Raw genomic sequence first — 16,888 nt, forward strand, 5'->3', positions numbered from 1 at the left:
TGCAGCGGCTTGCCCCCCCGCCCCCCACACCACCCCTCCCACCCCAGCCTTGCGCTGGTCTGCCGCCGGTCCGTCCCTGCCAGAGAGCGGGGGCACAGCCGCGGGCCCCCGAGCCTCTCACCGCCACGGCCGGCGCCGCCGAACGCCGGTTGCCAGCGTGCCATGTGCAGGTGCCCTGGCACGGCCCGAGTTCTCCCGAGCTTGGCTCTCCTCTGTGTGCGTGTGAGATAGCCGCACGAGTGTCAAGAGGGAGGGGTGCTCGGCACGGCCCCTTCCCGGAAGCACGCCCGTCCCTTCCATCGCTGCTGCGCCCCTCGAGCGACGGCCGGCCATCCGGCTGTGGCACCCGTTGGGCGGCCGAGGTGGCAAGGGTAAGGGAGCTGGGTGGCGGGGCGGCCCGAGCGACGGCGGTCCCCTTGGGCGCGCAGCGCCGGGCTACTGAGGGAAACCCCGGGCTCCGAGAAGGACGTGGCAGTGGTGGCGGCAGATGTCGGGCGCGCCCCCGCTGGTGGACGCTCCCCCAAAGGCAGCAGCAGGGGAAGCACCCCGGTGGGGCCATGCAGTTTGTTTCCCTCACCCCAGGGCCAGGTACCTAGCGCTCCGCGCCTCGGCGGCCCCCCCAGTTTTTTTCCCTCGGCGTCGTCAAACGCTGTGGGTTTGCCAAAAGGGGCCGGCGGGGGCGGGCGGCAGTTTAAAGACTCGGGCGGCTCAGCGTGGCCCGCCGTGGTGGCTGTGGTGCCAGCGGCGGTGGCGGCAGGCATACCGGGCGGTGGCCATGCGGGGTGCCACTGAGGGGTGGGGAGCAGCTACTCCCACTGATCCCCTGCAGTGGTTGTCCCGTTGCCACCGGCCGCGCTTTTCAGTCGCTGTCGTTGTCCCGCCCGCACCGCGGGGGTAAACCGTGCTGCGCCGGGGAGGGGTGCCCTGCCCCCCCTCTCCGTGGCCCATGGGGGCTGACCCACTCGCCTCGCCGTAATGGGTGACGCCGGCAGAGAGCGCACCCTCTCTGCCCTTCCTCAGCCGTGGGGTCGCAGCCCCTGGGGCCCACCCGCGCTCTCTCTCCTCAACCTGCCGCCGCGGTCTCTGGCGCGCGCGGCGCCGCGTCCGGCACCTCTCCTCTCCTCGAGGAGCCTTTTCTCCTCGAACGCGCACCGGCAGTGCCGTTGTCCTCCAGCCGTCCTCTGGCTCGACTGCCCCCCTGCTGGTGGGGGCGAGCGCTCTGTGGGCCCTCCGGCAGCGGAGGCCCGCGAGTGCAGGCGATCCCATGCCGAGCGGCCGCAGCGCCGCTTGACGGGTGTCCCTCCCTGTGGGGACGGTCAGCCGGAAGGCGCCCGCCATCAGCCGGCGGCGGTCTCGTCCCGGGCCCCGCTCGTCGCATCCTCCATCGCCCTTCCCGGCCGCGTGTGGGCCACAGGAAGGCGCGCAGGGCAGCCGTGGGGGCGCTTCTCCCCGCCTGGTCTCCGCGTGCAAACGAGGAGCGCAGGACTTGCACCCCAGCTCAGTGCTGTCCTGCCTTCTGCCGGGCGCGTGCTCGAGGTAAGGGGCCCTGGTGGTGCGATGCGGCGGTGGCGGTCCTGGGAGTGCGGCCCTAGTGGCGGCAGGGTCTGCCGTCCGGCAGGCCTTGGGCCCTGGCTATGCCAGCTTGGCTCTCGGTGGCGCCCGCCTCCGGGGCCGGCGGCGGAGTGCGTCCGCCGATCTCTCACCCGCCCGGCAGGGGAGCGGTCCTGCAGGAGGCATGCCGGCGGGGGCCGGTCATCGTCGCGTGCCGTCTTGAGCCAGGGGAAGGCCGTGCAGTGGGGAAAGAGATAAGCCGGCCATGCAGCGGCGCGGCGGCACTCCGTGAGGCCCGTGGCATCGGGGGCCGAGGGAGAGCCGCTGTGTGTGGGGGCCGATGGCCGCGCGCCCCCAGCCGCATGTCGTGTGTTTTGTGCATGTCGTCCCGTGAAAGTGAGATGTGGGCGGGCTGCCGTGCCCTCCTGCATTCCAGCGCGTGCTGCGTGGCCCTCTGCGTGGAGGCCGGGCCGAGCCCGGGTGCCTGGTCCGCCTCCGAAGGACGGCATTTGTGAGGTCGGCATCACCCCTCGCGGGGGAGGCGGTCAGGAGCGCGGGCTCCCCCACCTCTTGGCCGGCCTTCGGAGCATGGGTTGCTCCAGTTGGTTTTTATTCCCCCTTTCGTTTCTGTGTGCTCGTACGGTCGAAGCCAGGCATGCACCCCCGCGTCCTCGGCCCCAGAGTAACAAAAGAAGGGGCCGCTTGGCGTGAGCAGTGCCCGAAAGCCAGACAACTCTTAGCGGTAGATCACTCGGCTCGTGCGTCGATGAAGAATGCAGCTAGCTGTGAGAATTAATGTGAATTGCAGGACACATTGACCATTGACCATTCGAAGGCACGTGCAGCCCCGGATTCCTCCCGGGGCTATGCCTGTCTGAGGATCGCTTGATGATCAATAGCCATCCGGGGGCCACGCTAGCGGCACGGCTGGGGTCACCTCTCTGGCCCGTTGCCTGCAGCGGGCGGCGGTGGCAGTGGCAGCAGCGGCATCCCACTGGTGCCCGAGGGAAGGCAGTCAGGGGTTCGGTGAGGGAAGCGTTTCCCTAGGAGGCCTCGATCCCTTCACTGCGGCCCGGCAGGCGTCGTCGTCATCGCAGTCGTCATTGTTGCCGTGCAGGGCCTTCGTCCCCCTAAATGCAGACTTGGGGAGCACTCCATTGCTCCCCGCTCCCGGAGCAAGCCGCTGGGGTGGAGCTCATCCTCACCGGGACCGTGCCGTGGATGCGGTGGCACGGCAGCCTGGGGAGAGCGAGAGACGGCATCGAAAGGCGCTGCCAAGGGCCGAGAGAGAAAGAGAGAGGAGGGCGAGAAGGGGAGGCGAGGCACGGCCTCGCCCCCAGTGTCCCCCCGCACAGGCGGCTGTCTGCAGGTGGGAACCGCAGCGGTACCGTGCCATGCTTCCGAGTGCGCACGTGTGGCTTGAGCGCCGGGGATGGTTGTTCCGACCCCATCCTCCCTTTGCCCGCCCCCTCCTCTTCTGTCGCGGTCTCGGGGTGCGCCGAGGGGCACCATCGCTCCTCTCTCTCTCCCCGCCGAGGCCGTCGCGTGCGCCACCGCCCGGCCAGTCCTCCTGCGCGGGGCCGTCTCTGCCCCACTCCCTTTTCAGTTCTCGTCTCCGGGATGGGGCTCTCCGTCTCCTCGGCGCTCACTCCTGCGCATGCGCACTCTCTCTCTCCAGCTCCCTCCGGGAGCGCGGAGAGGAGGGGGGACTGGCGGTGTAGCGGGCGGGGTAGACACAGCGGCCGTCGCCGGCAGTGCAATGCCCGTGGGGGCTAGGCCGCGACGAGTAGGAGGGCCGCTGCGGTGCACCTCAAAGCCTGGGGCGTGGGCCCAGGTGGAGCCACCGCAGGTGCAGATCTTGGTGGTAGAGGGAAATATTCAAACGAGAGCTTTGAAGGCCGAGGTGGAGCAGGGTTCCATGTGAACAGCAGTTGAACATGGGTCAGTCGGTCCTAAGCGATAGGCGAGCGCCGTTCTGAAAGGGCGGGCGATGGCCTCCATTGCCCTCAGCAAAGGGAGTCGGGTTCAGATCCCCGAATCCAGAGTGGCAGAGACGGGCGCCGCAAGGCGCCCAGTGCTGTGACGCAACCGATCCTGGAGAAGCCAGCAGGACCCCCAGGGAGAGTTCTCTTTTCTTTGTGAAGGGCTGGGCACCCTGGAAAGTGTTCGCCCTGAGAGAGGGGCCCGCGCCTTGGAAAGCGTTGCAGTTCTGGCAGCATCCGGTGAGCTCTCGCTGGCCCGTGAAAATCTGGGTGAGAGGGTGTAAGTCTCACGCCGGGCCGTACCCATATCCGCAGCAGGTCTCCAAGGTGAACAGCCTCTGGCATGTTGGAACAATGTAGGTAAGGGAAGTCGGCAAGCCAGATCTGTAACTTTGGGATAAGGATTGGCTCTAAGGGCTGGGTTGGTCGGGCTGGGGCGCGAAGCAGGGCTGGGCATGTGCCGTGGCTGGACGAGGCACCGCAAGCGGGTAGGTATGCTCCGCGTGGCCCGCCCGGGCGCCGGGGTGCGCGCGCGCGCGGCGTCGACTCAGGACACGTGCCGGGCCCTTCCCGTGGATCGCCCCAGCTGCGGCGGGCACCGCCCGCCCCCCCCTCCACCCGTCCTCTGCCTTGCTGCGGCCGGTGCCCCAGCAGCGGCCGCCGCCGTCGTCGTTGTGCGCTGCTGCCCCGTTGGTTCCTGCCGGCGGGGTTCCCACGGCGTGTGGCCAGCGTGCGCGCGGCTGGCGTCAGCTGAGCAGTTCGCGCGGGGGAGGATCCCCAGAGGGGGTCCCCAGGCTGGCGCCCCACCTCTGCCGGTGCCTAGCAGCCGGCTTAGAACTGGTGCGGACCAGGGGAATCCAACTGTTTAATTAAAACAAAGCATCGCGGAGGCCCAAGGTGGGTGTTGACACCATGTGATTTCTGCCCAGTGCTCTGAATGTCAAAGTGAAGAAATTCAATGAAGCGCAGGTAAACAGCGGGAGTAACTATGACTCTCTTACTATCTGAAACCTGGCCCCCCAGTCGGACAGGGGCGATGGGTTCGGAGGTGGGCTGACCACCCATTCCGTTCCCGATGTTGAATCCGGTCATGACTCGGCTATTCCAAATCCAAATCCGTTTCTTGGAGGAGGAAACTGGGGGCAGCCGTTACACCTTACTGGGGTATCGGTGGGCACTCAGACCTCCTGAGATGATTTTGTAACATCTACAACCACCAAATTGACAGAAAATGAATTGGGCTTGCTGGTGAATTTTTCTTTAGAACTGTATAGGTCAGATCTGCAGGAGCATGTACAGGGGGTGGTTCATGTTTCTGTTAATGGGGGGGTGTTGAACGGGTTTCCTGAGGTGTATGAACAGCCTACACCACAACTGAGTGAGGGGGATGACTTAAATCCTGGTCCCCCTAAGGACGATGATCAGAATGTACTTGAGAAGGGAGGCAGTGGGAAGGGGGAAGAGGGTACACCAGAGGCATTGCCTCCAGTGCCTGAGGTCCGCAGTGAACAGGCACCGGATGACATCGTGAAGGTGACTGTTCCTGACAAAAATCCACCATGTCCTTGCTGTGGTACCCGGCTCAACTCGATGTTGGCCCTAATTGAACACCTTAAGGGGTCTCACGGGTCAAGCTTGGATCCTTTCCAACCCTATAAAAGAAGCATACTGTACCCCATTAGGGGAGAAAGAAGAAGAGCAGAGACCCTTCATGGACCTTCCCAAACAAAGCCATCTCCGTGGAACAGCCTGTGCCTTCTCCTTCTCCTCTCTTTCCGTCTGCTGCAGCCACAAACCCGGGGCACCACTACCTAGTAAGCAAAGCTGAAATCCTGAGAGCTTGCAATCACTGTAGAGCTGATAACCACCATGCTTGCTAGATGGCAGCTCCGCGGCGTTGGCATGAGCGAGCCAGCTTCGGGCACCCCGTCCCTACTCAGGGACTGAGCTCCTGAGCCCTATTGCTCTGCTTTATGATAAGGCCGATCAGAGGCTTCATTACCCATATTTAGACGCCTACATTTAGACGCCTACATTTAGACGCCTACATTTAGACGCCTAAATTTGGACGCCTACATATAGATGCTTACATTTAGATGCTTAGATATAGATTTAGAAATGTGCATAGTTCTTTAGTTAGAGGTATGTGGAAGTTTAGATGCATAGATTGAGCTGTGTAGGCCTAGGCTGCATTTTTAGCTCTTTCCCCCCTGGGCTGCCTTTTTCACCTCTGGCTTTTGCCCCGGTGCCCCCTGTGTCCCCTGTCCCTGTGCTGGGTCTGAGCTGGCGGCTGGGCCGGGCGGAGCAGCACTTCCAGCCCCGGTGTCCCTGGAGTGGTGGGAGCTGCCGCTGGCCCCAGGCACTGTCCCCTGAGGAGCTGCTGAAGGACGGGGAGACAGAGGGGGCTGAGGGGCTCAGGGGGTGGTGGCGCTGAAGGGACGGTGACCCTGAGCTGCTGCTGGGGCTGAGGGCTGTGGGGCAGCCGAGGCCATGGTGGCACTGAGGTGACAGGCAAGGGGCACAGGCTGACAGGGTAGCGGCTCTAAGGGGACTGGATGGCTCAGAAGGGACTGAGGGGGGTGAGAGGACTGTGAGGGGCTGAAGAAACTGAAGGGGGCTGGGGCTTCACCGAGAGCATGGCGGGACTGAGGGGATGGAGGGGCCAGCAGGGAGCACAGAGGGCTCCGGGACTGCAGCTCTGCCAGGCCTTGGAAGCAATTCCAGAGCCTCCACTTTTGCCACAGCTGCCAGGAAGACCTTGAGGATGCAAAAGACAAAGCTGTGTTTCATGTTAGGTACAAACAGGAGACGTGTGTATTTGTGAATGAGAAATGTGTGGTCATCGACAATGGGAGAGCTGTGAATTCTAATAATCACTGAGGAAAATAAAGCATGGAAAAAGGCCTTTGAACCTCTCTTTTGTTTGCAATTCACCCTGGTTGATTTAGGAGCATTGGAATTAAGGTGTTAAGGATGTTGCTTTTTGCTTGCATTTAATCCATGAAGAGCTCTGCAATAATAACCTTCTGAAGTATAATTTTAGAATATTACTTGTATCCTTGAAACTATACCTTTGGAATATATATAAAGGCAATATGCTTATCTCACACCTTACGGAAGCAGAGAAAAACAGCTTGAGAAAGGAAGATGAACATCACCTCAAGGATTTATGGTTTTGACCAAGGGAAGCTGGACATCACTATTATGAGATTTATAGTCTCTGCAATTAAAAGGTGGACCCACATCTGGGGAGCTGGACTCCACCAGATGGGATTCGTCTTTCTTCTTTTGGAAACTGGACCGCCACCATCTGGGATCCTCCTTTTGAGATACATCCTGAGAGAAACTAAAATCACTACAGTGTATAGAATTGTGATGTAATAATTTGGAATAAAAATTGCTGATGAGTAAAAATTGGAAATAGAAACTGCTGAAAAAGCTGAGGAGTACCCCTATAAATACCTTTAACCCTCAAGTATTGGTGTGCAGTTGGAGGGAACACTTCCCCCACTGTACCCAGCGCTGTATTGCTCATACTTTACCATATGAAATAATAAATTGATTGCTGCTTGAATATTGCCCTAGTCAAGCTTCTTATTCATAACACACCCAATTCCTCAGGGCTTCCCACTGCCCCGGCTCCTCAGGGGCCTCCTGTTGTTCTGCCAATTGACTGAGGCGATATAAAAGACACATCACTGGAAATAATGTTCTTCTTTTACTGGGAATATGAAGGAACCACAGTGTAAGATGATACATTCAATGAAACTGTGCCCTTGGTTTTAGTGACAAGCAAAAACAAGCAAGGTAGTGCACCTAAATCAGTACTATAATGTTATAAATGAGAAGCTTGACTAGGCCAATATTCAAGCAGCAATCAATATATTAAATATTTTGGTAAAGAGTATGAGCAATACAGCGCTGGGTACAGTGGGGGAAGCTTTCCCTCCAGCTGCACACCGTTTTTTGAGGCTTACAGGTATTTATAGGGGCACTCATAAGCTTTCTCAGCAGTTTCTTTTCCCAACTTTTACTCATCAGCAGTTTCTCTTCCCAGTTTTTCAATCACAATTCTATACAGTGTTGTGATTTAGTTTTTCTCAGGATGTATCCCAGAAAAGGAGTATCCCAGGTGGTGGGGGGGTCCAACTTCCGAACGAAGAAAGAAGTCTCCCAGCTGGTGGGGTCCAGATTCCAGACATGGCTTTACCTTTTGACTGCTAGGACTATAAATCTCATAACAGTGATGTGCAGCTCCCCTTGGTTGAAACTATTAGTCCTTGCGTTGATGTTCATATTCCTTTCTCAAGCTGCTTTTCATGTTTTGTCAAGGCATGAGATAAGCATGTTTCCTTTTTATATATTCTAAAGCTATAGTTTCAAAGATCCTTTCTACAAGAAATATTCTAAAATTATGCTTCAAAAGGTTATTACGGCAAAACTCTTTAAGGCTTAGCTCCAAGCAGAAAGTTCCTGTCAAAAAGCAACATCCTCAAAGCTTTAATTCAAATGATGCTAAATCAACTTAAGATATTTAAAGGGTAATTGTGAACAAAGGATAGGTTCAAAGGCCTTCTTCCATGCTTTACTTTCCTCAGGTATTATTAGAATTCGACTTTATAAGTGTCCCATGCTTGGTTTCCACACATATTGCAATCACAAATGCACGCGTTGCCTGTGTGTACCTGACACGAAACACGCCTTTGCATTTCACAAAAGGAGAGAAAGGAGAGCGATTTAGAAAGATGCATCACCAATTGCCTAAATTGTTTATCATCTTGCAGATCTGCACTTGCTGGGCAGCCCCATTTTACACCAGAGACCTCGGGAACCATTCCCAGCAACTGGGAAAATCCTAGCTGCTCCATCCACCCACAGATCAGGTCTCCAAATTTGCCCCAAAAGTGGCTCCAGCTTTTATAGGCCAAAAAGAGCAAGTCCAGGTGACTTGATGATATTTTTAGCCCAGAAAGCCCTGCTGCTGATGGCACACTTCACAATCAGCAGGGGACACAGCTCGGCCAAAGCCCAGACCTCTGCTGGGAGCCTTTCTCCTCAAACACCCTTCAAACAAGCCTCCATGCAAGTCAGTTGGGAAAGTTTCTTCAAAGGAGACATTGCTGGCACATAACTACACAGGGTTATGGGAAAGATTCTAAAGCAGCCGCTCTGGAGTCAAAGAGCCAGCACTAAGAGTCCCTCTCATCTATTTGTAGCTAAATCACACTTTGGGCGACTTGAAGGAGTTTGGAAGGAGCTAGAGAGCGGACCTCTGATTTTTTTAGATGATGCCATTGCTTTTTCTTCTCTTCTACAGAGACAGGAAGGGTGAGTTTGGCTCCCATCTCCAGCGCAAGGCTCACAGGGCCGCAAGACTTGTAGTTCCAAGAGCTTTGAAGGATTTCTTGGCCAAGAAGACACGGCCAACAAGGATATTTCTGTTTTGGACCCAATCCTTCAAGATTTCCTCTTAGGGACTCATGCTCTCAGGGTCTCTAGCTGCTCAGAGTGACCCCGAGAAAAGTTAGAAAGTCTCTTTTCCCAGCCCGGCGGTGGAAGAAGGAGTCAGAGCTCTTCATTTCTCGGTCTCAAGGTTGTTCATTGTATCTTATCTATAAAATTCTTTCTCCTGTCCTGCCGAGGTCCGCTCAGCAAGACAGTCTAAGGCACTCTGCCTCCGCCGGGGCGGTGTTATCTTCTTCTACTGAAAACAACTCCCAGTACAATATTTACAATGACTTTCCAATACCTATCATCTACGTTAGACAGTGAGCTTCTACTCTAAACCAATCGAAAAGTGCCAACATCACAGCAGAAGATGGAGGCCAAGAAGAAGAAGAAGGAGAAAGGCTGGACATGCCCAGATTCCTCCATCTTGCCCCCTGAAGCCCCATTCTAAAAACCCCCCAAATCTATTTTTCCACTCTGTGCTAAATTCACTATCATTCTACTTAACCTTTTGTGGCTTGCCATTCTTCATACAAGGTTAGGAATTGTTTTTTCCAAGGGCTAAATCAAAGGCACAGGGGTCTTGGGCTCTGTGCCAAGGTCTCTGACAGGGTCTCTGACAGGGTCTCGAGTCCTGCAGGGCACCCAGAGGAATTTCCTGGGTTCCCACATCATGCTACAGTGGAAGCTTCCTTAGACAATCATGCCATGACACAACAAACCTACAGCACTGCATCCTAAATTTCTCGTTTACCATTGGAGCTAAGATTTTTCCTAGATCTTGAACTCTAAAACTCTAAACTTTCCTCCACTTCAACTTTCCTCCCCGTGTCTCTGCTATAAACTAGAAATCCACATTCTGGCTTCTAGCACCTAAGTTCGGAAGCCCTTTCCAAGGTCTCAGCTCAAATGCTGTGTTTAATTCTAAGCTTTGCTGACAAGGCCAAAAGTCTGAGATTTCCCTGCATTTGGGTTTCCAACAACACTGATGCTGTTAGTTGCAGAGTACCCGGGATCCGTCTTGCAAGTCAACTCTGGCAGGAAGTATGGCCTGTGTGCAATTCTGACAGAGAATGGAGATTGACTGTGGACTATCGTGCCTTGAATGAAGCGACTCCACCGCTGAGCGCGGCTGGGCCGGACATGCTGGAACTCCAGTATGAGCTGGAGTCCAAGGCAGCAAAGTGGTACGCCACTGTTGGCATTGCTAACGCGTTTCTCTCCATTCCTCTGGCAGCAGAATGCAGGCCTCAGTTTGCTTTCACCTGGAGGGGCGTGCAGTACACCTGGAACCGACTGCCCCAGTGGTGGAAGCACAATCCCACCATCTGCCATGGACTGATCCAGGCTGCACTGGAAAAGGGTGAGGCTCCAGAACATCTGCAGGACATAGATGACATCATTGTGTGAGGGAACACAGCAATGGAAGTATTTGAGAAAGGAGAGAGGATCATCCAGTTCTGCTGGAATCTGATTTCGCCATTAGGAAGAACAAAGTCAAGGGACCTGCCCGAGAGATCCAGTGCCTGGAAGTAAAGGGGCAAGATGGACAGCGTCAGATTCCCACTGAGGTCATCAACAAGATCACCGTGATGTCTCCACCAACCAGCAGGAAGGAAACACAAGGTTTCCTAGGCACCACAGGGTTTTGGAGAATCCCCATTCCCAAGTACAGCCAGAATGTGAGCCCTTTCTACCTGGTCATCGGCAGAAAAGGATGATGTCCAGTGGTGCCCTGAGCAGCAACAAGCCTTTGCCCAGATCAAGCAGGAGATCGCTCATGCAGTGGCCCTTGGCTCAGTCAGGACAGGAGCAGAGGTGAAGAACGTGCTCTACTCTGCAGCTGGGTACAATGGCTTGTCCTGGAGCCTTTGGCAGAAGGTGTCTGGGGAGACTTGAGGCCAACCACTGGGATTCTGGAGCTGAAGGTACAGAGGGTAAAAAAGCCCACTCCACTCCCACAGAGAAGGAAATCTTGGCCACCTATGAAGGAGTCCAGGCTGCCTTGGAGGTGGTTGGTATGGAAGCACAACTCCTCCTGGCAGCCCGACTACCGGTACTGGGGTGGATGTTCAAAGCAAATGTTCCCTCTACGCACCATGCCACCAGTGCTACATGGAGCAAGTGGATTGCCCTCATCACACAGCGCGCCTGTACTGGAAACCTGAATGGCCCTGGGATTCTGGAAATAATTACAAACTGGCCGGAAGGTGAGAACCTTGGTTTTGCTGATGATGGGGAACAAGAAGTGACATGAGCTGAAGAAGCTCCACCATACAACCAACTGCCAGCAGAAGATACACGATACACTCTTCACTGATGGTTCTTGCCGCGTTGTGGGAATGAAACGAAAGTGGAAAGCAGCGATATGGAGCCCCACAGGACAGGTCGCAGAGGCCACTGAAGGAGAAGGTGGATCAAGCCAACTTGCTGAACTCGAAGCTGTTCAACTGGCCCTGGACATTGCTGAGAGAGAGAAGCTGCCAAAGCTCTACCTTTACACTGATTCATGGATGGTAGCCAATGCTCTGTGGGGATGGCTAGAGAGGATGAAAGAGGCTAACTGGCAGCATAGAGGAAAACCAATCTGGGCTGCTGATGAGTGGAAAGACATTGCTACCAGGGTAGAGAAGCTACCTGTGAAAGTCTGCCATGTAGATGCCCATGTCCCCAAGATTCGGGGTAATAAAGAACACCAAAACAATGAGCAGGTAAACCAGACTGCAAAGAGAGAGGTGTCAAAGATAGACTTAGATTGGCAACATAAAGGAGAGTTTTTCTTAGCTCGATGGGCCCATGATGCCTCAGGCCATCAGGGCAGAGATGCCACCTGTAAGTGGGCATGAGCCCCAGGGGTGGATTTAACCATGGACAGTATTTCTCAGGTTATCCATGACTGTGAGACATGTGCTGCCATCAAGCAGGCCCAGCGGGTGAAGCCCCTGTGGTATGGTGGGCTGTGGTCCAAGTACAAGTATGGGCAGGCCAGGCAGATTGACTCCATCACACTGGCCCAGACACGCCAGGGCAAGCACTACGTGCCCACAATGGTGGAAGCCACCACTGGATGGTTGGAAACCCAGCCTGTGCCTCATGCTACGGCCCGGAACACCATGCTGGGCCTTGAAAAGCAAGTCCTGTATTATGTATAATGTCTGTGTTTGTAGAGTTAGAATTTAAATTAGTTTTAGTAGTAAGCAGACGATACGGGGATAAGGGGTGGAATGTCCTGGGTTGACTATATGATGCTTTAAACCCCAGTCGTGTGTACCAAGGGATGCACTGAATTTTGTGTGCAAAAATGCGGTGCTTGAAAGAGAGGATGGGTGTCTGCATGCTGAGGGCAGCACTTGTATTTTTGAAATGAGCCCAGTTACCCATGCACTATCACAGGTGTGTTATGTGGGAAGGGGCTGTGCCTGTGTGAGATCTGCTTGCACAACTATTCCAATAGAGTCTTTTAATGAAACTACTAATGGTACTAACTTCTCTATTTGTAATTTCACAACCAAAAGTGGATGCCACTTCAGCTGCACCACACAAGAACTTCTCTACAGATGCTGCAGAATGCACATGATGGGTATCAGCAAGCGCCCAAATTCCAAACTGGACGGGACACTAATGTCCTAAGCAAATGCCATACCAGCCTAATATAGAATGGCTAGTGGCAGGAGTCCAAAATGCATCTCACAGAGCCTGATGGACACTCAAATCCAGTATCAAAGTTGTTACCGAAATCATCACCAAAATAGAGAAAGAAAGAGAACATCATGAGTCAGATGGCTTCTTGTGATGGACAAATCTGGAACCACCAGCAGCTCCTCAGATTTTTAGCTTCCTCAGCAAACCAGTTCTAATTTTAAAAACATTAACCCTCCTCTTAACCATATAAACCTATGGATGCAGTAGAAAATTAAAACAGCAGCAGAACAGTACATATGTTCTGTGGACTGTCCAGAGGATCTTGCAAAAGAATTTGCATCAGGATAAAGGGGAGAATGAAACAAGGCCCTTGTTTGACATAAGCACAAGCAATTCCCATAAGTAAACAAGTACTTAGCACAGACCTACATAGGTACTTAGCACCAGTTAGCATAAGAAAAACCTGGTGGGCCTAACTTGACAGGAGAGGGACTTGACAAAAAGCTTTAGACACATTCTACCAGAAGAACTAAGGGCAAGTGTAAAATGAGCCCTGTGCAGGGAAGCCATGAGGAAGAAGTGCTGCTTTAGGGCATGGAGGCCGCTCCTGGCCATTGCCTGGACATTAGCTTCAAGTACAGGAACTGACAGAATGTATTTCTAACCCCCTGCCTATCGAATCACCTCAGCAGAGTCAAGATGGATGGTATTTTTGAGATACATTTCTGACATCATCCCACTGAAATTTACATGTGGCAGAGCAGCATTTTAGCGGCTGCAGACCCCTGCCCTCCTGCCAGCTCAATAAAAGGGCTTTTGGCGGACAATGCATTTGTCTGCCGATTTCTTTGAATGAGGGAGGCCCCTCAGGACTGCTGTTGGCCATCTCCTGTGTGTGGCCATCCCCTGTGTGGATCTGCAAAAGCTTCAAATCAGCTGCCTCAGCTTCCAGGGCCTCTCTTGGCCAGCATCCTGACGTGGGTGCAGGGCTGCTGCCAGGCACTGCTGGGACCCAGCAGGACAGGACCGGCTGTCTCATGTCCACGGAGCAGCCCTGACACAGCCAGGGCCATCCCGAAAGCAGACAAACGCTCCCAGGTCAGCAGAGAGGAGCAAGGAGCACTGGGCTGCGCTCAGGGTATCTCAGCATGGTGCTCCAGTGGGAAGGGCAGGCAGGCCTTCCATATTCCGGGCGTCCCCTGCACCAAAAGGACGGGCATTTTGTCCTTTTCATCCCTCCACCCCAGAACCAGGCCTGACATCTCCTCCTCTGGAGTGGAGTTTTTCCAGTTACAAGGTCATCTCACGCTTGGCCAGTGTGTGAGATGAGGCTGCAGTGACCTGTGATACCACCTCCATGCCAACCACAGCTCCATTGTATATTGTTCCTCTTTCACAGGTTCACTTCCCATCGATTGACCAATCGATTGTTTCCCTGAAGGGTCAAATTCCCACCAGTTAAACCATAAGGTTTCCTTCATTCTCTGCTCTTCATTCTCCTGTTGATGAGCACAAGAGGGGACCAAATATGGCAGGGCCTTAGACATGACTTTGGTCCCTGACACACACAGGCTTCGTGTCCCACTGCTAGCCTTCAGTGTGCTCAGCAAGATGTGGAACTGCACGGTGCTGTGGAACTGCACCTTCAGCACAGGGACCTTTCCAGCCTGACCTGCCCCCGTTCTTCTGGGTCCGAGCACAAAACACGGCGTGGCAGAGAATGGCAGCAGGGGCCTGTGTGTCCCAGGGCCCCGGATTTGCTTCAGCTCCACAGGGATGCAGGCAAAGTGAAGAAGCCAAACTGTTTATTAATGAAAGGCAAACAAAGGGATGATATGGGAGGGGAAAAGGGAATGGGCAGGCAGGGTCTGAGGGCTTGAGAAATGGAGCTATCAAAAGGAAGAGTGGAAGGAAAACATAGGAATAGGCATGGTCTGAGGGCTGGTGAGATGACGCTGTCAAAAGGGAGAGAGGGTGGAGGGGCAAAAGTGGATGGACAGTGTCTGAGGGCTGGAGGGAGGGAGCTATCTACAGGCAGGGAGAGGGCTGAAGCCACGCGAGCCCCCCACAGGCTCAGCCGTACCAATCCTCAACTATGTCTAGAGCTCCAGTGGCAATGGGAGATGCTGTCCTCTTCAGTGTCTCCTGGTGCTGTTCTTGGGACACTGGCTCACTGGATCCAGAAAAGGACCCTATTTCTTCAGGTCTTAGGCCTAATTTAGCATGACTTTCAAAGTTAGAGCAGGATGGGCTGGCATTGTTCTTTGGGGATTCTAGGCCTGGAACAGAGAGAAAGAGAGCCATGGTCAGAGCCTGGATCTGCAGTGACCTGAGGAAAGCATCCAGCCAGGGCCACCCCACCCAACTCTTGCCATGGCCGAGAGAGCAAGAGAGAGGTGTTGCCAACAGGATCAGCAGCAAGCTGTAGGCCAGGAATTCCGCCCGTGTCCCTGAAATCTCTGTGTGCTCTTCCTACGCCACCTCTTGTCAACACATTGAAGGAAGCCCACTGCAGCCGGGACAGGGTTTGCAGCTCCCTGCTCAGGCATTGCAGCTCGCTGGCCCAGGCCGCTGCCCTCACTCACCCTGACTGTGATCCTGGAGCTCTTGCTGCTGCTCCCTCATCCTGGGAAACCCGGCCATCTCTGAGAACAAAGAATTCATCTTGGCCCTAGCGGCAGAGCTCCCTGCCGGCGGCGCTGCCGGCGCTGTGGCCACACGGGCTGCTGGCCAGGCAGGGCTCAGCCCAGGCCCTTGCCGCACGCTGCCGCCCCAGGGCACGGCTGCCAGAGGGTGGCAGCAGCAATGCCCAGGCCAGGCGGGGCTCCACGGTGCCGGGCCCGGCTGGCGCTGCCGGGGCAGCAGGCGGGGCTGGGGCCCAGCTGCGGCAGGCCGGGCCGGGGAGGGAGCCCGGGCTCGTGGCTCACCCATGAACCTGATGGCCGCCTCTCGCAGGGGCTCCTGTGGGCTCTGCAGGTAGCGCAGGGCCCGGCGCAGGTGCTCGGCCGCTCCGCTCCTGTGCTCTGCCAGCTGCAAAGAGCAGCAAGAGGGAAGGGTTGGCGTGGGCTCAGCCCCTGGGCCGGGCGCTGCCTGCGCCCGGCCGCGGCCTCCCCTGGCCGCACAGGCCTGAGGCGCGGCCAGCAGCCGCTGGCCAAGGGCTCCCGAGGGCAGGGGGCAGAGGGCCGGCTGCTGCCCGGGGAGCCGCGGTGCCGCCCCGCAGCCCCGCCGGGCCGGGGCTCCATGGGCACCCGGCTGGGGCCCACGGGAGCCTGGAGAAGAGCCCCCGTGGCCTCTGGCTGCAGCAGCGGGCAGGGGCACAGCTGCCTGGCCCCGCGCACTGAGCGCCGCCCTCAGAGGCCTTCTCCGGGCTGAGCCTGGGCCTTCCAGGCCCTCCTTACCAGGCACTCATCGACCCTCAACGGTGGCTGCTTCTTCAACAGCTGTACCAGCTTCCTCCTCTTCAGGAACTCAGCCACACGAATCAGCGTTTCCCGAGAGGCCTGCAGAGCAGCAGAGACCCAGAGATGGCCCCACAGCCCAGGGCACCAGACGCACATCCTTGTGCCAAGGCCTGGAGGAGGCATCAGCCCGTGAGGCACCAGGGCAGGAGGCAGCCAAGCCCCCTCCCAGAGATCCACCAGAATCACAGGAAACCTCACCTTTGCCACGTCCCAGTTCTTATCATGACAGTAAATTAAAAGTTCATACAGGCTCTTGCTCACAATTGTCCTCAGGGGCTTTTTTCCCTCATCCACTACCAATTCTATCACCTTGCTGAAGAGTTGAATGGAGAGCACCTGCACATGGCTGTTGTCCTAGAGGAAACAAAAGACCTACTTCAATTGCTCCAGTCCCAGCTGGGCAAAGGCCTGAAAATCCAGAGGGCACAAAGTTTCTGGGAAACACCTGATGCCTGTGGCTCAGGATGCAGAAGCTTACGTGGTCAAAGAGCAGCAGCAGTGCCTCAGCCAGCTTTGGGGCAGTGGTGCTGGATACCAGGATGCCTTTGTGCTGGAGCACATTCGTGAACACAGAGAGGGTCATGCAAACCACCTCTCCTTCTGCATCATCCAGCAGCTCCAGAAGGCTTGGAGACAGACAGCACATTCTCCTGGCCTGTGTGGAACACAAGGCTGTGCTGGGAAGCCAGGGACGGCTGCACCGCCACCACCGCCCTGGATCTGCAAGGCCACCCTGCTGCTGCAAGGCCCACAGGCCAAAGGCCTGAGCCAAAGCCCTGGGCAGGTGAGGCAGGAGAGCTGGGA

General features: G+C 55.9%; 1 non-coding gene across 1 annotated transcript; it reads left to right on the forward strand.

Moving 5' to 3' along the window:
* Positions 1–2,282: 2,282 nt before the first annotated feature.
* On the forward strand, positions 2,283–2,435 carry LOC129131536 (5.8S ribosomal RNA). The gene has a single exon (XR_008535684.2). It is a non-coding gene; the product is annotated as a 5.8S ribosomal RNA (ribosomal RNA).
* Positions 2,436–16,888: the final 14,453 nt, after the last annotated feature.

Source organism: Agelaius phoeniceus, chromosome 8 (genome assembly GCF_051311805.1).
Source record: "Agelaius phoeniceus isolate bAgePho1 chromosome 8, bAgePho1.hap1, whole genome shotgun sequence".
Taxonomy (NCBI): domain Eukaryota; kingdom Metazoa; phylum Chordata; class Aves; order Passeriformes; family Icteridae; genus Agelaius; species Agelaius phoeniceus.